This window comes from Pristiophorus japonicus, chromosome 7 (assembly GCF_044704955.1).
Source record: "Pristiophorus japonicus isolate sPriJap1 chromosome 7, sPriJap1.hap1, whole genome shotgun sequence".
Taxonomy (NCBI): Eukaryota; Metazoa; Chordata; class Chondrichthyes; family Pristiophoridae; genus Pristiophorus; species Pristiophorus japonicus.
This window is the reverse complement of record NC_091983.1, coordinates 147599531-147624231: the sequence shown is the minus strand read 5'-3', so window position 1 is coordinate 147624231 and position 24701 is coordinate 147599531.

The window sequence follows — 24701 nt, the reverse complement described above, 5'->3', positions numbered from 1 at the left end:
TTCTTGGCTCCGTCGACGTCGGCGACTGCATTGTCCTCGGGGGGGATTTTAACTGCACCCTCGAGGCGAGGGACCGCTCCGGTGCCCCGCAGTGCATGATGGAGAAGTTGAGGGACCTGGTCGGGTCCTTCGACTTGGTGGACGTCTGGCGAAATCTCCACCCCGACTCCAGCGCCTTTACTTGGGTGAGGCCTGGAGTAGGATGGTCCAGAGTCGACCGCCTTTACGTGTCTCGGGCGTCCGTTTCCTGCGTCCCGGCGGCCTCCATGCGGCCGGTGCCGTGTTCGGACCACCACCTGGTGTGGGCGGAGCTCGCTTCGCTCCGCGCGAGGACGGGGTCCGCGTACTGGCACTTTAACAACCGGCTGCTGGAGGACGTGCGGTTCCAGGACTCGTTCCGTCGATTCTGGTCCGACTGGAGAAGGAAGCAGGGGGGCTTCCCCTCCTTGAGGCTATGGTGGGACGTGGGCAAGGCTCACGTCCGCGTCTTCTGTCAAGAGTACGCGAGGGGGTCGACCAAGAGGCGGGCGGCCAGGGTCGGGCGCCTAGAAAAAGAGGTGCTCGACCTGGAATCCCGTCTCGGTCAAGTCGTCCAGGACCCGGCCCTGCGGACGGTGTACGAAGCGAAGAAGGCCGCGCTGAAGGACCTGCAGCTCGTCGGGTCCCGAGGCGCGTTCGTGAGGTCGCAGATCCGGTTCCTGCGGGATCTGAACCGCGGCTCCCCCTTCTTCTACTCGCTGGAAAAAAGGCAGAGTGTCCGTAAGCAGCTCTTGACGCTGCTGGCCGACGACGGCTCTCTCGTCTCGGATCCGGAGGGCGTCAACAACAGGGCCCGTGAATATTACGGGGCTCTGTTCTCTCCGGATCCGTCCAGCGAGGAAGCGCGTAGAGTTTTGTGGGAGGACCTGCCGAAGGTCAGCCCGGAGGGCGCCGAAAATCTGGAAGCTCCGCTAAGCCTGGCGGAGCTGACCGGTGCCCTCGACCGGCTCTCGAGGGGACAATCCCCGGGGCTGGACGGGCTGACCGTGGAGTTCCACAGGGCGTTCTGGGACGTCCTGGGGAGCGACTACGCGCGGGTCCTGGGGGAAAGTCTGGCGACTGGGGAGATGCCCCTCTCTTGGCGCAGGGCAGTCATCGTCCTGCTGCCTAAGAAGGGCGATCGCCGCCTCCTTAAGAACTGGCGCCCGGTCTCCCTCCTCAGCACGGACTACAAAATCTTCGCCAGGGCGATGTCTGCTCGCCTTGGTGCCGTGCTGGACCACATGATCCACCCCGACCAGTCCTACACGGTCCCGGGCCGGACAATCCACGATAACATCCATCTGGTCCGGGACCTCGTCCATTGTTCCCAGGAGGCTGGTCTGTCGGTCGCCTTCCTATCCCTCGACCAAGAGAAGGCGTTCGACAGGGTGGATCACGACTATCTGCTCGGAACTCTGCGCGCTTTCGGGTTCGGGACGCATTTCGTCGCCCGGATCCGACTTTTGTACGCCGCCGCGGAGTGTCTGATTAAGGTTAACGGAAGGTTAACGGGTCCTTGACGGCACCCCTTCGCTTTAGGAGAGGGGTGCGCCAGGGATGCCCCATGTCCGGCCAGTTATACGCCGTTTGCGTGGAGCCTTTCCTGCGCCTCTTGCGGACGAGGTTGACGGGACTAGCTCTGCAAGGGCCGGGCGTGGGGGTCGTCCTCTCGGCTTACGCCGATGACGTGCTCCTCACGGTAGAGGATCCCGCTGACCTGCGGAGGATGCGTGAGTGCCAGGAGATTTACTCGGCCGCGTCCTCCGCCAGGATTAACTGGGAGAAATGTTCCGGACTCCTGGTGGGTCAGTGGCGGGTGGACTCCCTGCCGGAGGAGCTCAGGCCTTTTGCCTGGAGCACGACCCATCTCCTCTATCTGGGAGTCTACCTTAGCCCCGACGAGGGAGCCTGGCCGGCGAACTGGCAGGAGCTGGAGGCCAAGGTCGCCGCTCGCCTAGGGCGCTGGACAGGACTGCTCCGAGTGCTGTTATACAGGGGTCGAGCACTAGTCATAAACCAGCTGGTGGCCGTAATGTTGTGGTACCGGCTGGTCACTTTGACCCCTCCCCCTGCGTTTGTCGCCAAGATACAGAAGAAGCTGGTGGACTTCTTCTGGAACAACAGGAAGCACTGGGTCTCTGCTGCGGTCTTGAGTCTCCCGCTTGAGGAGGGCGGTCAGTCGTTGGTGTGCGTCAGCGCCCAGCTCGCGACTTTCCGTCTTCAGACCCTGCAGAGATACCTTTACGTCGAGCCCCCTCCTAGGTGGTGTGCTCTGGCGAGGTATTTCTTCCGCCAGCAGCGCGACCTCAATTATGACACGCAGCTCCTGTTTGTGAACTTGGGGGGTGTCAGGACCGCCCTCCGGGAGCTGCCTGTCTTTTACAAGGAACTCATCAGGGTCTGGAACAAAGTCTCCACCAAACGCAGCTCTCTGCCGGCTGGAGTGGCGGCCGTCCTGCAGGAGCCGCTGCTCGGGAATCCGTACCTCCACGACCGAGGTTTTATGTGGCGGTCGGGAGAGAGGGCTGTGGCTGGTGAGGTGACCAGGGTCAGGGACCTGCTCGATGGCGGAGGAGCGGGCTGGATGGTGCCAGACACGCTGGCGCGGCGCCTAAATTCTGCCAACGTCCGCCACGCGGCCGATGCCATCGAGTCGCTAAAAACAGCTCTGGGCCCTGACTCCGTTAGGTGCATCGAGGAGGCTCAAGCACGTGGGGAGATCCCGTCCGAACTGACCCCCGTCCGGACGGAATTCCTCGTCAGCGCCAAACCCCGGAACCTCCCTCGGGGGCCGGCGCCTCACAACTTGAGCCGCCTCGGGGAAATCCCCTCCGTGCCTTTCAGTTCCGCGCGGAGGGGTTTCCTGTACGGGCTGCTCCTGCACACTCTCAACTTTGCCATCCTCGCCTGCCGTCCAGACACGCCATGGCGTACCATCCTGCCGTCCGGAGGAGGCGTGGGTCCCCGATGGAGGGCACTCTACGCAGGGGTCCTCCCACTATTCATCGGGGACTTGGCCTGGAGGGTGGTGCACGGAGCAGTGCTGTGCAATAAATTTTTAAGCCGGTTCACTGACTCCCAGGCCGCCTGCAATTTCTGCGGTCTGGAGGAGTCCGTGTTCCATGTTTTTATTGAGTGCACAAGGTTGCAGCCCCTGTTCCATTATTTGAAGGGGCTGCTCCTGAAATTCTGGCTGCACTTCAGTCCTGATCTTTGGGCATCCTGTGCGGAGGGGAGCGGGTAGGTCCGAAGGCCTCCTCGTAGGACTGCTCCTGGGCACGGCCAAGGGTGCCATCAGCCGGTCCAGGCAGCGGGCGGTCGAGGGGGTCGTTCAACCTGACTGCCTGTCTCTCTTCCGCTCTTACATCCGGTCCAGGGTGTCCTTGGAGATGGAGCACGCGGTGTCCACCTGTACGCTCGCGGCCTTCCGCAAGAGGTGGGCACCGGAGAGACTAGAGTGCATCGTCACGCCCGGCAACCAAATTTTAATTTGATTTTACGTTTTAAAGCTTAATTTGTTTTAATTGCCGGTGCTTTTAGTGTCCCCCTCCCCTTTTATAGGGGGCACTTGGAAAAATGTGATTTTAGCGTCCAAAAAAAAAAACAAAAAAAAAGTAAAGAAAAAAAAAACCAAAAAAAAAGGAAGAAAAAAAAAAGGGGCCTTGAAAATGTCTGCTGTGTCACCCAGGCGGGTGGCACGGTTTAATGTTTTTTTTTCAGGTAAACTCAAAAGAGTTTCATGCACAAGGTCCCCCAGGTCCCTCTGCACCGCAGCTTGTTGTAATTTCTCCCCATTCAAATAATATTCCCTTTTACTGTTTTTTTTCCCAAGGTGGATGACCTCACACTTTCCGACATTGTATTCCATCTGCCAAACCTTAGCCCATTCACTTAACCTATCTAAATCTCTTTGCAGCACTCTGTGTCCTCTACACAACCCGCTTTCCCACTAATCTTTGTATCATCTGCAAATTTTGTTACACTACACTCTGTCCCCTCTTCCAGGTCATCTATGTATATTGTAAACAGTTGTGGTCCCAGCACCGCTCCCTGTGGCACACCACTAACCACCGATTTCCAACCCGAAAAGGACTCATTTATCCCGACTCTCTGCTTTCTGTTAGCCAGCCAATTCTCAATCCATGCTAATACATTTCCTCTGACTCCGTGTACCTTTATCTTCTGCAGTAACCTTTTGTGTGGCATCTTATCGAATGCCTTTTGGAAATCTAAATACACCACATCCATCGATACACCTCTATCCATGCTCGTTATATCCTTAAAGAATTCCAGTAAATTAGTTAAACATGATTTCCCCTTCATGAATCCATGTTGCGTCTGCTTGATTGCATTATATTCCTATCGAGATGTCCTACTATTTCTTCCTCAATGATAGCTTCAAGCATTTTCCCCACTACAGATGTTAAACTAACCGGCCTATAGTTACCTGCCTTTTGTCTGCCCCCTTTTTTAAACAGAGGCGTTACATTAGCTGCATTCCATTCTGCTGGTACCTCCCCAGAGTCCAGAGAATTTTGGTAGATTATAACGAATGCATCTGCTATAACTTCCGCCATCTCTTTTAATACCCTGGGATGCATTTCATCAGGACCAGGGGACTTGTCTACCTTGAGTCCCATTAGCCTGTCCAGCACTGTCCCCCTAGTGATAGTGATTGTCTCAAGGTCCTCCCTTCCCACATTCCCGTGACCAGCAATTTTTGGCATGGTTTTTGTGTCTTCCACTGTGAAGACCGAAGCAAAATAATTGTTTAAGGTCTCAGCCATTTCCACATTTCCCATTATTAAATCCCCGTTCTCATCTTCTAAAGGACCAACTTTTACTTTAGTCACTCTTTTCCATTTTATATATCGGTAAAACCTTTTACTATCTGCTTTTATGTTTTGCGCAAGTTTACATTCGTAATCTATCTTCCCCTTCTTTATTGCTTTCTTAGTCATTCTTTGCTGTGAACAGCATCTCAGGAAGGTGGAGAGAGAAGTCAAATCATCCCCACACTAACTGGGACTGGAGGAATGTTGCTAGGTATACAGAGCAGATCTGATGGGACCAAGATCCCACTGTTGAAGATGGGATAAAACAGCAAGCTTCAACAATGATTGAAAAGGTGAAGAATTTTACTGAGAATCCCATCAGTCCAGGATTTTGCCAAGGTGAGAGGCTAACCAGGTACTGGGAGCAGTTCAACGTCTATCATAAAGCTTGGCCTTTAATGTGGCAAGTTGATCGGAGCTTAATTCATATGCAAACCTTGCAAGTATCTCATCTGGGAGTGCTTGACATTTACTTGTAGAGGGATTTTTATTGTGTTCTCCTCCCATGTTGTACCTGAGCTGGTGTGCTTCATTGGATAGTGTCAAGAGAGCCGTGCGCTGAATTGAACACATTCTGTATCTGAGTTGTTAGTACTTGGTGAACCAATTTAGAGAGAGCTTTAAACTATATTGAAATTGTGCTGAACCTGACCTGGGAGTGTTTGATGGGATAGTGTAGAAGGAGCTACCCCATTATTGCCCATGATGCCCCCTCCAATTATTGACTGGACTGATTGTACAACCTGCCCATGTTCATGCCCAGTGAGACTGCATCCCAGGATCAAAGCCTGGCGATGTGACCCTGTAACACCGTGTGGGCGGGGCTTGGCTTGCTTTGTTGACATGGTTCCTGGCTGTTGCATGATTGGCTGCTGGCTTCTTTGTGATGTCACTTGGAGTTAAATTTATACCCCTGGTTATACACCATCGGTGGGAGTTACTGTGTGAGGAGCTGGAGTTGGCTGTTGACACTGTGAATGAGTTATGTCCCTATAAATAGGGGAAAGGGGAAAAAAAGAGCAATTAATATTCAAGTAAGTAATTCAAACAAATGTCATCAATTGTAATAATCTTGAAATTATATATAGGCTTGCAATTTGCTGGAGTGGGGCATGCCCGATTAGTTAGACTTTTTCCTGCCCTGTTCAGCTCAAAAAATAGTTTGCCCTGTCAGTTGCTGGAAGTGTGAGCTGATAATGGTGCAACAGGGCATCTGGGAACTTGGTGAATGACAGGACCAACAGTCTGTCTCCTTAACCAATGATATTTAAAGACCGGAAAAATAAACAGAGGAAGGACTGAGAAGAAGGGTGAATTAGACTGGATTAATTCAATGTCACATCAGGTACAGAGAAATAAAGAGAGAGAAACAAAGATTGGATTAAGAGAGAGAAAATAGTCAGAAAGGAAAAGTAAGAAAATAATAGAAAAAAAAATGTAATTTGACTTTTTAAAAATAATCTCCAACATCACTCCCGAAAGAAATGAGACTCCATATTTTTAATTGTTCACTTTTTGAGTCAGGGAGGTTGATTGGCAATCATTACAATTATTGTGCTTTAAAAGGGTGCTTGTACTATTAATTACTAGATTAGCTTTCTGTGGTGAGTTTAATTGGCAATTAATGTACAAATGCAGCAACTACAGGAAAATCATGGGAAGGTTAAGATGAGATGCCATTTTCATGAATCGAATGGCGGATATGAGCAAATCACCCAGCAACTTGTGGCGATTCACAATTCACTGATATCTTCCCTGCTACAAGTTGCTGGCCAATTTGCACATTACTTTATAGCTGTGCATCGTTCACAAGCCGTTATTTTTTTCAGCAAGTTCCAGCCCATAGAGTTCAGGATCTCAATTGTGCTGGTAGGAGGAATTGCAATTATGAGTCTGATGCCAACCCATAGGAAGAAACGCTACTTAAAACATGATGCACTCATTCACCTCAGTGTGACTGGGCCTAAGATCATGTCTGCAGCCTGCTTTTGCCATAAGCTGGTGTATGGAATGTGGAGACTCAAAAGAGAAGGTAAGGATATTAAAAATAATGCCCTTTTAAATAGCAAAAAATGTGAGATAGTGTAGCTGGTTTTCACTGAAAGTATGTAGTATTGCACTTTCATGTCAATTGTTGGACAAGCTGTGGAGCTGTAGTTTTAACCATGTGATAGACTGACGCTGTACATTTATTACAATGATTTCAAATCAAATCATGAGTTGGTGGACTGATTTAAACAAGTCCCTTTATTTGCTGAAACTTCCCTGTCACAATTTCTACATTTGTTTTTGTGGAAGAAAATCACACTCCATTGTACCAGATGAGCAGTATCAGTTGATTTACGAGCTAATTTATTTCTTTGATGGCATCAATTGAATGGAAAAGTAGTCAATTATTTATCCTGCAAACTTTGCCACATCTATCATCATTCCATGACTGTATTGCAATTTATCTTAAATTATTTGTTTTTGTGTTTATTACTAAAATAGTTTCAGAATTTCTGAGATTGCAACTTAAGTTCTCAGTGTGCAAAATGACACGGGATGAAAATTTTAAGATTAAATTGTTCATTTAAAAAAAATTAACTTGAATTTGAATCCTGATTATAGCTGTGTTGGACAAAGCACATTATGATTTAAGCAGCCAGCTTCGATTCCAGAATTAATTATGGAGTCACACTATGAGCAAGGGGAAATCCATCATCCATTAGCTGGTGCTAATTCCAACATCCAGGTCCAAGTGAAATTTCCAGCTGAAGCCTCATGTTCCAAACACAAAAGCAGGCCTAGTTGACGTAAAGTTTTTGCAGGAATTTCTAGTATTAATTAACCAATTCTCATCATTATAGGCAGTCCCTTGAAATCGAGGAAGACTTGCTTCCACTCAAAGTGAATTTTTAGGTGACTGAACAGTCCAATATAGGAATTACAGTCTCTCTCACCGCCCCCCACCCCCCCCACCAGTCTCTTTCGGCCCCCCCTCCACCCCAGTCGCTCTTGGCCTCCACCCCGGTCTCTCTCGGCCCCCCCCCCCCCTCCACCCCAGTCGCTCTCGGCCCCCCCTCCACCCCAGTCGCTCTCGGCCCCCCCTCCACCCCAGTCGCTCTTGGCCTCCACCCCGGTCTCTCTCGGCCCCCCCCCCCCCCCCTCCACCCCGGTCTCTCTCGGCCCCCCCCCCCCCTCCACCCCAGTCGCTCTCGGCCCCCCCTCCACCCCAGTCGCTCTCGGCCCCCCCTCCACCCCAGTCGCTCTCGGCCTCCACACCGGTCTCTCTCGGCCCCCCCCCCTCCACCCCAGTCGCTCTCGGCCTCCCCTCCACCCCAGTCGTTCTCGGCCCCTCCACCCCAGTCGCTCTTGGCCCCCCCCCCTCTCCACCCCAGTCGCTCTCGGCCCTCCCCCCCCCCCTCCACCCCAGTCGTTCTCGGCCCCTCCACCCCAGTCGCTCTTGGCCCCCCCCCCTCTCCACCCCAGTCGCTCTCGGCCCTCCCCCCCCCCTCCACCCCAGTCGTTCTCGGCCCCTCCACCCCAGTCGCTCTCGGCCGGCCCCCCCCTCCACCCCAGTCGCTCTCGGCCGGCCCCCCCCCCCCCCTCCACCTCCACCCCAGTCGCTCTCAGCCGGCCCCCCCCTCCACCCCGGTCGCTCTCGGCCGGCCCCCCCCTCCACCCCGGTCACTCTCGGCCGCCCCCCCCCTCCACCCCGGTCGCTCTCGTCCGCCCCCGCCCCCCCTCCACCCCAGTCGCTCTCGGCCGGCCCCCCCCTCCACCCCGGTCACTCTCGGCCGCCCCCCCCCTCCACCCCGGTCGCTCTCGGCCGGCCCCCCCCTCCACCCCGGTCGCTCTCGGCCGGCCCCCCCCTCCACCCCGGTCACTCTCGGCCGCCCCCCCCTCCACCCCGGTCGCTCTCGGCCGGCCCCCCCCTCCACCCCGGTCGCTCTCGGCCGGCCCCCCCCTCCACCCCGGTCGCTCTCGGCCGGCCCCCCCTTCCACCCCAGTCGCTCTCGGCGCCCCCCTCCACCCCGGTCGCTCTCGGCCGGCCCCCCCTTCCACCCCAGTCGCTCTCGGCCCCCCCTCCACCCCGGTCGCTCTCGGCCGGCCCCCCCTTCCACCCCAGTCGCTCTCGGCCCCCCCCTCCACCCCGGTCGCTCTCGGCCGGCCCCCCCCCCTCCACCCCAGTCGCTCTCGGCCACTGACATGGAGCACCTGAAAACCGCTGGAGTGCACACCAGCAGCATTCCGGCGGTTGAAAAAGACGCAACCGCCAGAACACCACTAAGGATCGGGCGGGAGGGATTTAAAAGGAAAATCCAGTCCATAGACAGGCTAAGTGAGTGGGCTAACATTTGGCAGATGGAGTATAATGTGGGAAGGTGTGAGGTTATCCACTTTGGCAGGAAAAATTAAAAAGCAAATTATTATTTTCAAGAGCGAGAGATTATAAAATGCTGGGGGTCCATATGCATGAAACACAAAAAGTGAGTATGCAGGTACAGCAAGTAATCAGGAAGGCAAATGGAATGTTGGCTTTCATTGTGAGATGGATGAAGTAGAAAAGCAGAGAAGTCCTGCTACAACTGTATAAGGTATTAGTGAGACCTAGAGTACTTCGTACAATTTTGGTCTCCTTATTTAAGAAAGGATATACTTGCATTGGAGACAGTTCAAAGAAGGTTCTCTCAGTTGATTCCTGAGATGAAGCGGTTGACTTATTAAGAAAGGTTGGGCAGGTTGGGCCTATACTCATTGGAGTTCAGAAGAATGAGGGACGATCTTATTGAAACATATAAGACACTGAGGGGGCTCGTCAAGGTAGATGCAGAGAGGATGTTTCCACTCGTGGGGGAAATCTAGAACTAGGGGGCATAGTTTCAGAATAAGGCGTTGCCCATTTTGATCTGAGATGAGGAGGAATTTCTTCTCTGAGGGTCGTAAATCTGTGGAACTCTTTGCCCCAGAGAGTTGTGGCGGCTGAATCATTGAATATATTCAAGGTGGAGATAGACAGATTTTTGAATGATAAGGAAGTGAAGTGTTATGGGGAGCAGGCAGGGAAGTGAAGCTGAGCCCAAGATCAGATCAGCCATGATATTAAATGGTGGAGCAGGCTCGAGGGGCCAAATGGCCTACTCCTGCTCCTATTTCTTATGTTCTTGTGTTCCCTCCATAATTCTTCCAGATGCACCTCGAGGAAGGCTTCTGGGAACCCTGGCACCTGACATTTCATAGAAGATGAAACACAAAAGGATAGTATGCAGGTTCAGCAAGTGATCAGGAAGGCAAATGGTATCTTGGCCTTTATTGAAAAGGGGCTGGAGTATAAAAGCAGGGAAGTCTTGCTGCAGCTATACAAGGTATTGGTGAGGCCACACCTGGAATAGTGCATGCAGTTTTGGTTTCCATATTTACGAAAGGATATACTTGCTTTGGAGGCAGTTCAGAGAAGGTTCACTAGGTTGATTCTGGTGATGAGGGGGTTGACTTATGAGGAAAGGTTGAGTTGGACGGGCCTCTACTCATTGGAATTCAGTAGAATGAGAGGTGACCTTATCGAAACGTATAAGATTATGAGGGGGCTTGACAAGGTGGATGCAGAGAGGATGTTTCCACTGATGGGGGAGACTAGAACTAGAGGGCATGATCTTAGAATGAGGGGCCGCCCATTTAAAACAGAGATGAGGAGAAATTTCTTCTCTGGGGGTTGTAAATCTGTGGAATTTGCTGTCTCAGAGAGCTGTGGAAGCTGGGACATTGAATAAATTTAAGACAGAAATAGACAGTTTCTTAAAGGATAAGGGGTTATGGGGAGTGGGCGGGTTAGTGGAGCTGAGTCCATGATCGGATCAGCCATGACCTTGTTGAATGGCGGAGCAGGCTCGAGGGCCTATTATTATTTTCAGCAACATTGAAGCAAAACAAGCATCAGGCAAATGCAACCTTCCTTTAGAGGTACATTCTCATTTTAAATAGGCCTCTGGCTGACTCGCCGGAAATTGTACCCCATCATGCTAGCCAATTCAGTGGCAAACCGGACGGAGAGATTATGATGAGTCTGTTCCGGGTCTGTTTTTGGCTGCAGTGGATGAGTTTTAAACTGAAACTAAAACTTGCTCATTGAAAACTGGCTGAGTTAAAATTGAGATCCAAGACTCGGTTTTCTCTCTCCGAACTAATTTTAATCCAGTTTGTTGTCTTTTTCCTAATTTCATACCTCTTAATCTTCTCTCGTAATCTCCTGTATGGACTCTTCTCCAGAACTTTCCTAAAGTCCATGTACGTTATATCCATTGCAATTCCTCCAGCTACCATATATGATATTTCCTCAAAAATTCTGTGAGGATTGTTGATCACGATTGTCCCTTTTAAAATCCATGCTGACTCTCTGAAACGCTTTGGAACACCTTTCTACTTTCAAGGCGCTATATAAATGTAATTTGTTGTTGTAGTGGATACTCTCCATGTATTCAGCTTTGTTGTATCCTCCACTGGCATCAATAATGCCAAGCGATTGTTTCCAAACAGTTATCAATAAATACCTTGATGTGAAGCACCCAATATCACCAGGATCACCATTCAAAACATAAGCATATGTTTTTGAATGCTAAGCTCTGTGGGAGAGTCCTTCAACTAATTGCGAGATGGGAATCAGTGAATAGAAATTTTGAGACACAAGTAGACTTTCTCAAACATTAATATTTCCTCTTTTATACTTGCTCCCTTTAGAGGTGTCAATTAGCTATGTGGACTTGCCTAGCTTCACTGGCCGCACTCTCAGACACCTTTGGAGAGTAGAGCTCTGCTTTAAATCTTTGAGCAAGAGCTCTCTAATATGTATTGAAAATAAAAACTGCAGAAGGAATCATAATGGGATAATTAATCATTACAGACAAGAAAAAAATAATGTTGACTTATGATGTGCCGGAACACACACACTGATCAACCGATAAACTTTGTTATAGCAATAAAAGGTCTAAAATATAGACACAACCAAATTGCACTGTCACCTTGGTGATGCATGAAGTTATTGAAATGCAGCAAACAAGTATGACAACGGCACTATTCATTTGGATTTTTTGACCTTAGATTATGTCAATAAAATTCATATTGTGATACCCTGTATTACCACTACTACTGCTAGGCAGTCCCTTGTGACCAGGGATGATGCTCTTCACACCAACAAAGATGGGCTCACAGGTGTTATAAGAGTTCCATCTTAAAGGGGTGGAAGATGCCTGTGCGTGGATTGTCTTGACGTGTGGTGACTGTTGCACACCAGCCACCACATGGGCTTGACAGAGCTAGGTCTTGATCTAGTGGCGAGGATTGACCTGTTGTGCCTCCCCTGGGCTTTGACCCCAGCATTGTTATATGCTGCACCGCTCCTGGGCCACGCCCCCAACAATATTAGATGCTGCGCCGCCCCCTGCTGGGCTCGGACGCCACTCCGATGGACTGCCTGGACTCCAGTGACGTCAGTCCACTCGCCCTTCTAGAAGTGGTCGCACTCCTTGGTCAGCTCGCGTGCCGCTCCCTGCAGTGGCTAGGCTCTCTTACTTATACTCCCGCCTGCCGATGCTGTTCTCTCGCAGGTCGGTGGGGGGCACCGCACTGGGTCCTGGGGCTGCATTATAATACTGTATTAGAACACTATTATAACACTGTTACTATGTGACACCATGAAATGTTCAAATGATGTCATAAACCATGAGAGTAATTTATAAACCTTGCTTGAACCTTCCTGACACAATACAGAGATCTGCTTTTTAATATAATGCTTTTTTCTGATTAGCTTCTTAGACTGAGTAGTCCTCACTATAATTGTGAGCTGCACTGTTTACATCACGCAGAGAGTTGTTGATGCCAGTTCATTGGATATATTCAAGAGGGAGTTAGATATGGCCCTTATGGCTAAAGGGATCAAGGGGTATGGAGAGAAAGCAGGAAAGGGGTACTAAGGTGAATGATCAGCCATGATCTTATTGAATGGTGGTGCAGGCTCGAAGGGCCAAATGGCCTACTCCTGCACCTATTTTCCATGTTTCTATCATATCACAGGAAAAGAAACAATATAGGCTTTGTGATGACAAAAGTGCAAGTGTTCAACAGAACTGAATATGTTACTGTATGTTTACTACATTGCACATGTTGTAAACAGCCATGGAGATTGTTGCTTCTGTTTTGATTCTTATTTTGTAAGTAAGTAAATAGCTTTCCCTGTACTTCTCCACAGTACTCAAACAAGATAGTTTTCTTTCCTTCATCTCCTGTAGCATCCTATTTTGTACAGGCTGATGATTGGTGGGAATATATGACTGAAGACGGTCATGGTTGGTGAGATGTGCAGCCATAAATTAAGGAACAGCCCTATCACAAACAATGAAAAAGGGCCTGCAAGATCTGGCATTGAAAACCATCTCAGTTCAGGTGGGAACATCGGTGAAGTGACGTCGTACCTTTGCGCCACAACACTCCCTCAATCTCTGGTACGTGAGGTGAAGGTACTCCACAGTGGTATTGGGGAGGGAGTTCTAGGGCCCAAATTTGACGAAGGGTGCCCAAGTGCCACCCAAAGGGCCGCCGAGGTCCCTGACGGTACTTTGGGCGGGGTTTTCATCACACAGGTCCCTTGAAGGTCGGTGGGCGGCAAATCTGCGATGTATGCTGCCAATCTGGGCAGCAGCACTCATTCTCGGCGGCAAAGGTGCTTGCCGCTCAAGTGCCGCCGAGGATGGAGTGTCGAACACCTGAAAATTACAATCAGCCGAAAAAAAAATCCATCAGAAGACCTTCAGAGGACACCATTGAGGCAAGTCGCTGTGAACATTTTTCTTTCAAGATTACTAATCTTTTTTTCAGGATCTTCATACCTACTATAGGGACAGACCAGCCTCCTCGCAGCGGTCCATCCCCGTTCAGGCGCCGATTCCCGCCCACATGAATCTGGCATCTTGGCGGGCGGGAGTCCACCTACGCCATTCGGTCGTCTGCTGACGTCAGCAGACAGTTCCCGGCGGCTCTTCGCTCCCGCCCGCTCCAGCCCACATCGAAAGTGACACTGGGCGGATCTTCACGAGGAATATGGGCGGCAGTGGGCGGTAAGGTGATCAATTTCGGGCCCCTAGAATTTAGGAGGTGGCTAGATTCTATCCTGTTGGAGATGGTCATTGCCTGGCACTTGTGTGGCATGACTAAGTGCAGAAGAACCAGGGGTATTGTTTCCATGAATTGTTTCACAAGTTTTAATGCTAGAATAATGATAAAGGTAGGCTGCTGACAACATAGTGTAATAGCATTCGAAATTTGGAATCATAGAATCGTAGAAGAAGTTTCCAGCGCGGAAGGAGGCCGTGCCGGCCAATAAGAGGCTATCCAGCCAAATCCCACTTTCCATCGCTAGGTCCGTAACCCTGCAGGTTACGGCACTTCAGGTGCACATCCATGTACTTTTTAAATGTGCCTCTCCCACCCTTTCAGGCAGAGAGTTTCAGACCCCAACAACCCTCTGCGTGAAGACACTTCCCCTTGAATCCCCTCTAAACCTTCTACCAATTACTTTAAAGTTATGCCCCTTGGTTGTTGACCCTTCTGCTAAGGGAAATAGGCCCTTTCTGTCCACGATATCTAGGCCCCTCATAATTTTATACACCTCAATGAGGTCTCCCCTCAGCCTCCTCTGTTCTAATGAAAACTGTCATGTATTTCACCATCTTGCAATGACTATAAGTATGTAACTGTAACTCATGCATACTGTACCTGTACCCTTGTAATGCACACCCTGACCACAGGGAGTGAGCTCCTCACCTGGGCTTCCAGGTATAAAAGGGGAGGTCCCACCCAGGATCAAGACTCTTCAGTCCTGGAAATAAAGTGAAGGTCACAGAGTGACCGTGTCTGATATATCCATGCCTCGTGTGAGTTTGTAGCAAGGTGCAGATACATTACAAAAACAAATCCAGCTATCGAATCTGTCCTCATAACTTAGATTCTCCACTCCCGGCAACATCCTCATAAATCTGCTCTGTACCTTCTCCAGTGCAATCACGTCCTCTTGTAATGCAGTGACCAGAACTCCAGCTGTGGCTTAACCAGTGTTTTATACAGTTCAAGCATAACCCCCTGCTCTTGTATTCTATGCCTCGGCTAATAAAGGCAAGCATTCCGTATGCCTTCTTAGCCACATTATCTACCTGGCCTGCTACTTTCAGGGATCTGTGGACATGTACTCCAAAGTCCCTTTGTTCCACTACACTTCTCAGTATCCTATCACTTAATGTGTATTCCCTTTCCTTGTTAGCCCTCCCAAAATGCATTCATTACCTCACACTTCTCTGGATTAAATTCCATTTGCCACTGTTCTGCCCGCCTGACCAGTTGATATCTTCCTGCAGTCCGCAGCTTTCTTCTTCATTATCAACCACACAGCTGATTTTAGTATCATAGAAAATAGGTGCAGGAGTAGGCCATTCGGCCCTTCAAGCCTGCACCACCATTCAATATGATTATGGCTGATCATGCACTTCAGTACCCTATTCCTGCTTTCTCTCCATGCTCCTTGATCCCTTTAGGCGTAAGGGTTATATCTAACTCCCTTTTGAATAAATCTTAACGAACTGGTCTCAACAACTTTCTGTGGTAGAGAATTCCACATGCTCACAACTCTCTGAGTGAAGAAGTTTCTCCTCATCTCGGTCCTAAATGGCTTGCTCCTTATTCTTAGACTGTGACCCCTGGATCTGGACTTCCCCAACATCGGGAACATTCTTCCTGCATCTAACCTGTCCAATCCTGTCAGAATTTTATATGTTTCTATGAGATCTCCTCTCATTCTTCTAAACTCCATTGAATATAAGCCTAGTCGATCCAGTCTTTCTTCATATGTCAGTCCTGTCATCCCGGGAATCAGTCTAATGAACCTTCGCAAGGGACCTAGTACTGAGCCTTGCGGGCACAAAAATGTCCATCAACCATTACCCTTTGCTTCTTGCCTCCGAGCCAATTTTGGATCCAACTTGCCACTTTGCCCTGGATCCCATGGGCTTTTACTTTTTTAATCAGTCTGCCACGTGGAATGTATTATTGGAAGTGAGCATACCTCCGTGATCCAATGAAGGGCTGTATACCTGAAACATAAATTTATCTATTCTCTTCACAGATGCTGACTGGCCTCTTGTGTGTTTCCAGCATTTCTATTTTTGTTTCAGTGTAGTGCCATGACCTTGCATTTGATTTTGCTTCACACCGGCTGCATAAGTAGAGCTGACACAAGGTCCACATTTTACGTACTGGTAACTTTAGTAGCCTCATGTACCATCGTATTTTCTACTGACTGAATAGAGCTGACTACATGCGTGAAGTTTTGGCACATATCCATAGTGATGCTTGTAGGCAGTGTGACTGCCTGCTCCCAGCTTACATTGCGACACATCTGCTGGTACTGTACAGCTAAGTGCTGTTTGATGACAGTAAAATAGATATGACATTGACACTGTTAATTAGAGAACAATGAGGCTACTTAGATTGACAAAGAACAGATTTGCATTTTTAAGGGTCTGAACGCTATCCATTAGACCTGCTGTTTAAATATATCTTCTGTGTACAAATATGGCACATATCAGTGAAAACAACCTTTATTATTCAGAAATTTGCATTCAAGGAGAAGTTGATGCTTGGATCGATACGGGCTTTTATTGTGAAAAATAATTTTTTAACATTATATTAGCTGTACTACAGAATCCTAAATAGAGTTCATCTGTTTGCTGACTGAAAGTAGCTGCAAGGGTGTCCTGCAAGGATCGACAGAGACGGCCTTTTTCATTGAATTTTCAAGAATATTTGAGTGTGCAAGGACTGATGAAAATGTATTGGCAAGTTCTTGTCATTTCTTTACAAACATGGAATGATATCCTAAATTGTGGGAAAATGCATCACTCTGTAACTTTGACATGGCATAACAGATAATGGTACACAACCCATATAATGGCTCTTTCTCCAACCCTCGACAAAAATAGTTACCTTTCAACTTTCATGATCACATTGTTCAATGATTGAGAATTTTCAACTTCCAATTTTCCTCACCTGTATTTCATGCTTATTTCATAGTGAAAGTTCGTCTATCTGTATCAAACCCAACTAACTGCTCTGATACTAATTCATATAATTTAATACTTTTGTGTGTGTGTGCATGCACATCTTGTGTAAGTGCAGTGCACGGAGTTATTTGACAGTTATAGACCGCAAAATACGGTGCCCATTTTCTCGGTGCTATGGGTGCCATTTTGTGTCCAAAATGGTGACTTCCCCATGCGTGCTCACGTCTGGTGTGAACTGCACCGAACGCCATTTTGGTGAGGTCGCTAGTGTGGGTGCTGGGAGCGTGCGACGGAAGTATGCTGACTACGCAGATCATGACGTCAGTCAGCATGTAATGCTAACTTGACGCCACGCTGCCATTTTCTCAACATGAGAGCTAATTCTCTCTCTTCAGCACACACAGCTGAACATGCATTCAGCAGCAGGAAGAATCTCCCGCCCCACCCCCACCCCCACACCACCATCAGCGCTATTTCAAGGGATTATCACCTGCTTCCAGGTTAGTTGCTGATTGGTTTCCACTAGCTCTTGGTGAGTTTGTAGAGGTGCTTCTTGGTTTGGTATCTTATTTGAAGTTGTTGAAGTTTCAAGGGAGTGGTGTTGCAAGTTACTTCAAGGCTTCTGCTTAAGCCAGTTGTATCCAGACATGGGTGCTGTAGTTTGTATCCCGCTTCGCCTACAGCATGATGGGTAGAATGAGCAGAGGCAACGCAGAGGAGGATAATCTACGCGAAGAGAAAGGAGGGGAGAAGAGCTTTTAGCAGGAGGCCATATCCACCCAAGGTCTTCAGGGAGCATTTCTCCTACTTCAGCCTCAGCAAGGAGTCGTGCATGTGACATCTCTGCTTCAGTGCCTGTGAATGTGAGTGTTGTCATGATTTTTTGTCAGGCTCCCTCCAGGCTGGAGCAGACGATATTTCCAACATCTTACAGTTTGCTGTTCACCATTACGTAACAGAGGTCACTGAGGCTCTGAATGCAAAGTGAGGTGAATACATTTCATTCTCTCCTGCAAGAGAGAAGCAGGCAGAGCGAGCACGCAGCTTTGCCAAGATAAGAGGCTTCCCCATGGTGCAGGGTGCCATTGACTGCATACACACTGCCGGAAGGGATTCCACTCCCTCAACGTCCAGCTGGTGTGCGAGTATACTCAGCACATCATGCAAGTCAATGCTTGGTATCCTGGCAGCAGCCATGATGTCTTCATTCTGTGGCAGTCCGTTGTGCCATCTGCTTTACAACTATCACGACAAACCAGAGTGACTACTGGGCGACAAGGGCTATCTGTTGACTTTAGACTGCACCACCTCGGCATGGGCGGCAGCATTCTGGGCCGGCTGGCTGACGGGCAACAGCAAGTCACTCATCATAGGCAGTCCCTCGAACGAGGATGACTTGCTTCCGCAAGAGTTCACAGATGTTTCAATGAAGAACCCGATGTTCCAGTCCTGAACTCTAATTGAAGGGTGGAAGATGCCTGTGCGTGAATTTTTTAAACGTGTGGTGACCGTTGCACATCAGCCACCACATGGGCTTGACGGAGCTCCGCCTTTATCCAGTGGCAAGGTTTGAACCAGGATGACTGGAGACCTGCTCTGCTGCACGGACCTAGTGCGCGCACACATCGCAGTGTGGGCTGGCCTGTGCTGCCCCTGGGCCCTCAGCTCTTCTGGGCCCCGTACCCTCATTCGCCGCACCTTCGCCCACAATGTTCCAGGGCCCGACGCTCCAGCTCTATTGATCGCCCCGACCTGCGGTGGTGTTCTCACGTAGGTCGGGGCGGCCCACAATGTTCCAGGGCCCGGCGCTCCAGTTCTATCTAGTGGCAGTGGTGGGAGGACAAATGCTTTCATCCTGAGAGTGGACAGCAGATTCATGCTCCACAAAATCACAGCCACTCCCTCGGGCTGGCACATCAGCGATCCTAGTAATCTGTTGGAGGATTGATTTCTGGAATGCTGTGACACACGCCAACCCCTTTCAACACTGATAACCGGAGCCATAATGGGAGCATGCTGAGCCTGCATGACAGAAGTCTGAGCTTCCACTGCAGCACCTCGACATTGTGTGGCTTCTGCTTGTGCAGCACTGGAGGTTGAGACATCGGCCAATCGACACTGCATCAAGATTGGGTCCACAAGTGCACTAATAGAGTTGCCCATTAATTCTTTGCTGTGAAGAATGGGCTCCAAGCTCTGCGCAAAGCCCTGTGCAAGGTTGGTGCCGGACTCCTCCATGCTCCTTGACATTGCACTCAGGCTTTCTGGCTGGCCTGCCAAGGCACCAAGCATTTCATTGTACATATCCATTAGCCGCCTTATGTAGGCTGCCTCATCTGAGCCCTGTGCAGCAGAACTCGCTCTCCTGGGAGCTGGCACCTGTGCTACCCTTTCCCCCAGCCCTGGCTGCAGGCCACTCATGCCCGGTGTCTCACCACATGCACATCCCATTTCTAACCTATCCTCTGAAGTACATGGGATGCCAGTATCTGAGCTGGAGGCTGCGAGTGTGAAATCGAGTGATGGAGCATCTTTTGCAACACTTCCTTCATCCTTTTCCGATTCCTGCTCCTCTACCACTGTCTGGCCAGGTTGCAGTTCTTGGCAGTCTGAAAGGAGAAAGGCGGAAGGGTAGGGTTGCAAAGAGGGGAAGGGGAGAAAGTAAGAGGTGCATGCTTACGCTATCTGCAACTTGTAAATCAGCAGAGATTGTTGGATTAGAGGGAAGTGGGATGTGAGAAGGAGGATTAGCTATGAGGATACAATCATCTTGTATTGTTTCAGCCCCACTGCTGACTGTGGGCTCCGCAATGGCCTGTTTAATTATCTCCAGCACCTTCTCCTCCATTGGGGTCAGTTCACGCAGGCGTGCCTGTCTCCCTGCAGGTAGCCCCTGCTGCCACCAGTTGTGAGCCACGTTGTCCTTCAAGAGAAATGGAAGTACTTAGAAACATAGAAACATAGAAAATAGGTGCAGAAGTAGGGCATTCGGCCCTTCGAGCCTGCACCGCCATTCAATGAATTCATGGCTGAACATGCAACTTCAGTACCCCCATTCCTGCTTTCTCGCCATACCCCTTGATCCCCCTAGTAGTAAGGACTACATCTAGCTCCTTTTTGAATATATTTAGTGAATTGGCCTCAACAACTTTCTGTGGTAGAGAATTCCACAGGTTCACCACTCTCTGGGTGAAGAAGTTTCTCCTCATCTCGGTCCTAAATGGCTTACCCCTTATCCTTAGACTGTGACCCCTGGTTCTGGACTTCCCCAACATTGGGAACATTCTTCCTGCATCTAACCTGTCTAACCCCGTCAGAATTTTAAACGTTTCTATGAGGTCCCCTCTCATTCTTCTGAACTCCAGTGAATACAAGCCCAGTTGATCCAGTCTGTCTTGATAGGTCAGTCCCGCCATCCCGGGAATCAGTCTGGTGAACCTTCGGTGCACTCCCTCAATAGCAAGAATGTCCTTCCTCAAGTTAGGAGACCAAAACTGTACACAATACTCCAGGTGTGGCCTCACCAAGGCCCTGTACAACTTAAGTAACACCTCCCTGCCCCTGTACTCAAATCCCCTCACTATGAAGGCCAACATGCCATTTGCTTTCTTAAACCGCCAGCTGTACCTGCATGCCAACCTTCAATGACTGATGTACCATGACACCCAGGTCTCGTTGCACCTCCCCTTTTCCTAATCTGTCACCATTCAGATAATAGTCTGTCTCTCTGTTTTTACCACCAAAGTGGATAACCTCACATTTATCCACATTATACTTCATCTGCCATGCATTTGCCCACTCACCTAACCTATCCAAGTCGCTCTGCAGCCTCACAGCATCCTCCTCGCAGCTCACACTGCCACCCAACTTCGTGTCATCTGCAAATTTGGAGATACTACATTTAATCCCCTCGTCTAAATCATTAATGTACAATGTAAACAGCTGGGGCCCCAGCACAGAACCTTGCGGTACCCCACTAGCCACTGCCTGCCATTCTGAAAAGTACCCATTTACTCCTACTCTTTGCTTTCTGTCTGCCAACCAGTTCTCAATCCACATCAGCACACTACCCCCATTCCCATGTGCTTTAACTTTTCACATTAATCTCTTGTGTGGGACCTTGTCGAAAGCCTTCTGAAAGTCCAAATACACCACATCAACTGGTTCTCCCTTGTCCACGCTATTGGAAACATCCTCAAAAAATTCCAGAAGATTTGTCAAACATGATCTCCCTTTCACAAATCCATGCTGATTTGGACCTATCATGTCACCTCTTTCCAAATGCGCTGCTGTGACATCCTTAATAATTGATTCCATCATTTTACCCACTACCGATGTCAGGCTGACCAGTCTATAATTCACTGTTTTCTCTCTTCCTCCTTTTTTAAAAAGTGGGGTTACATTGGCTACTCTCCACTCGATAGGAACTGATCCAGAATATTGGAAAATGACTGTCAATGCATCCGCTATTTCCAAGGCCACCTCCTTAAGTACTCTGGGATGCAGACCATCAGGCCCTGGGGAAGTGTGTCAGTGAGTGTGGTGCAATGTTTTTAGGTGATGTGCCTGTCATGGATGAATAGCTGGTAGTGTGTCCAAGCTGTGAGATGTGGGCGTGAGGCTTGCAATAATGGTAAGTGTGTAAAATTGAGATGAAGCTATGAATGTGAGGTCTGAGTCCTGTTTGAAAGAGATTGTTGGTAGGTGATGGGGTATAGTGCATTAAGCAGTGTGTGAAGTTAATGGTGCTGATGGTGAGCTCTAAGGCATTTGAAGATGACTTCACTGTACTTGACCACTTGTGTGAGTCCATTAAACTTCTTCCTGCACTGCATTTAACTCCTTGGAGCTACACTGCTTGCATTGACAATAATAGCTATCTGCTCCCATTCCCTTATTTGCAGGGCCTCCTGTAGATAGAGGACTCCTCCTCCTCCTTTCCACCTCCTGCACCAGGGCCTTGAGTGCTGCATCTGAAAATCTGTGAGTTCTCTCTCTCTTTGCCATGTTGCACCATCGTCACTCTTGTAGGTCACACACTCCTCTAAGAATGACTTCCAGTACCTGCTGCACCCAGAATGCACCTTTATTTTAAGAGGGTTTAAGAAGTGCAGGCTAGCTTTAATTGGTGCCAGCCTCAACAACAACAACTACTTTTATTTAAATAGTGCCTTTAATGTAGTGAAAGCCGTTTCATGGCAGTGATATAAGACAAAGCAGATACATTTGACACTGAGCCACAGAAGAAGAAATTACGGCAGATGACCAAAAGCTTGGTTAAAGTGGTAGGTTTTAAGGAGCTTCTTTAAAGGAGGAAAGAGAGATGGGGGTGGGTGTGGCCATGGAGGGATTTGTAAACAAGGATGAGAATTTTGAAATTGAGGCATTGCTTAACCAGGTTAACAAGCACAGGGATGATGGGTGAACGGGACTTGGTGCGAGTTAAGACACGAGCTATCAAGTTTAGGATGATCTCTACACTTGCGTAGTGTAAATGTGGGTGGCCAGCCAGGAGTGTGTTAGAGTAGTCACGTCTAGAGGTAACAAGGACATCGATGAGGGTTTCAGCAGCAGAAGAGCTGAGGCAGGGGTGGAGGCAGGCAATGTTACGGAGGTGGAAATGGGCAATTTTAGTTATGCCGTGGATATGTGGCTGGAAACTCATTTCAGGGTCAAACATGATGCCAGTTTGCAAGCAGTCTGGTTTAGTCTCCGATAAATGCTAGTGAAAGGGATGGAGTCAGTGTTAGGGAATGTAGTTTGTGGCGGGGCCAAAAAGACAATGGCTTCGGTCTTCCCAAGATTTAATTGGAGAAAGTTTCTGCTCATCCAGTACTGGATGTCGGACAAGCAGTCTGACAATTTAGAGACCGTGGAGGGGTCGAGAGAAGTGGTGGAGAGGAAGAACTGGATGTCGTCAGAGTACATGTGGAAACTGATGCTGTGTTTTTGGATGATATCGCCAAGGGGCAGCATATAGATGAGAAATAGGAGGGGGCCAAGGACAGATCCTTGGGGGACACCAGAGGTAACGATGTGGGAGTGGGAAGAGAAGCCATTGAGAAGATTTTATGGATACGATTCGATAAGAATTGAACCTGTCGAGTGCAGTCCCACCCAGCTGGATGATGATAAAGAGGCGTTGAAGGAGGATGGTGTGTTCAACTGTGTCAAAGGCTGCAGACAGGTCCAGGAGGACGAGGAGGGATAGTTTACCTTTGTCACACTCACAAAGGATGTCATTTGTGACTTTTACGAGAGCTGTTTCGGTACTGTGGCAGGGGTGAAAACCAAATTGAAGGGATTCAAATATGGAGTTCCTGGAAAGATGGTCATGGATTTGGGAGGTGACAACACGTTCAAGGACTTTGGAGAAGAAAGGGAGGTTAGAGATGGGGCAGTTGCTCGCAAGCACAGTGGAGTCAAGGGTTGGTTTTTTGAGGAGAGGAGTGATGACCACAGATTTGGAGAGGGGAACAGTACCTGAGCAGAGAGAACCGTTAACAATGTTGGCTAACATGGGAGCCAAAAAAGGAAGTTGAGTGGTGAGCAGTTTAGTGGGAATAGGGTCAGGGGAGCAGGAAATGGGTCTCATGGACAAGATAAGCTTGGAGAGGTCAAGAGGGGAGATCAAAGAGAAACTAGAGAACGATGCAAGTTTAGAGCTTGGGCAGGGGGGGAGCCTCCGAAGAAGTTTGGCCCGGTGGGCTAGGAGAAGGAAGGGAAGAGGCAGAGGCAGCTGATCAGATGGTCTCAATCGTTGAGGCAAAGAAGTCCATGAGCTCCTCACACTTGTTGGAGGTGAGTGTGGTGGAGATAAGGGAGAGGGTTTAAGAAGACAGTTTGCAGTAGAGAATAGTAGCTGGATGTTATCTTTGTATTCCAGAATGATCCTGGAAGAGTGAGCAGTTTTTGCAGACAAGAGTAGGACCTGATAATGCTTTATGTGGTTGAGCCAGATCTGGCGATGAATGGCTAAACCATTTGTCCACCACATCCATTCAAGTCTGCGTTCATTGGACTTGAAGGAGCGACGATGAGGGCTGTACCAGGGGGAATGGCCAGGGTGAGAGAGAGTAATGGTTTTAATCAGGTCTCGGGCATCATAGGTGATGGTGAGGGTGTGGTTGAACCTGAGCCACCTTCTGGGACGTTCAGCCATTCAACAACGCTGTCAATAGTCTTGGGTAATCCTTGCCACTAGACCACGACCTAGCTCTATGCAACGGTCACCAGACGTTAAAAAAATCCACGCACAGGCATCTTTCACCCTTGAGGATTTAGTTTGGGTCCTTCATTCGAAACACCTGTGAACTCATCCTTTTTTGGCGTGGAAGCAAGTCATCCTCGTTTTGAGAGACCGCCTATGATCATGGCATTTAAATTAACAGACAGCACGAAAACCATCGGAATGAACAGGTGTGGGGTATTCGCACATCGCGATAACTGCACCCGTTTTGGGGACTTGTCCAATTTCTTGGCCATAGTTTCTAAAACTGCTAGTCTTGGAACAGATATGTCCTGTAAAATTCACTGGATATGCCATCATGAAATTTCTCTCGCAGTTGTCAGAGTATCCTGGTGGGCTATCTCCAGCTAATAATTTTAAAACCTATGAAAAGTAGTAAGGGTTCAGTAAGACACAGTTAATGAGACAGAAAGTCTGGGGGAGTAACTTTTGTTCAAAGTATAATGCATTCAATATAGAAGAATAGACTCACTATTATTTTATTTGTAATTTCTTGAAATATCACTTTTTCAC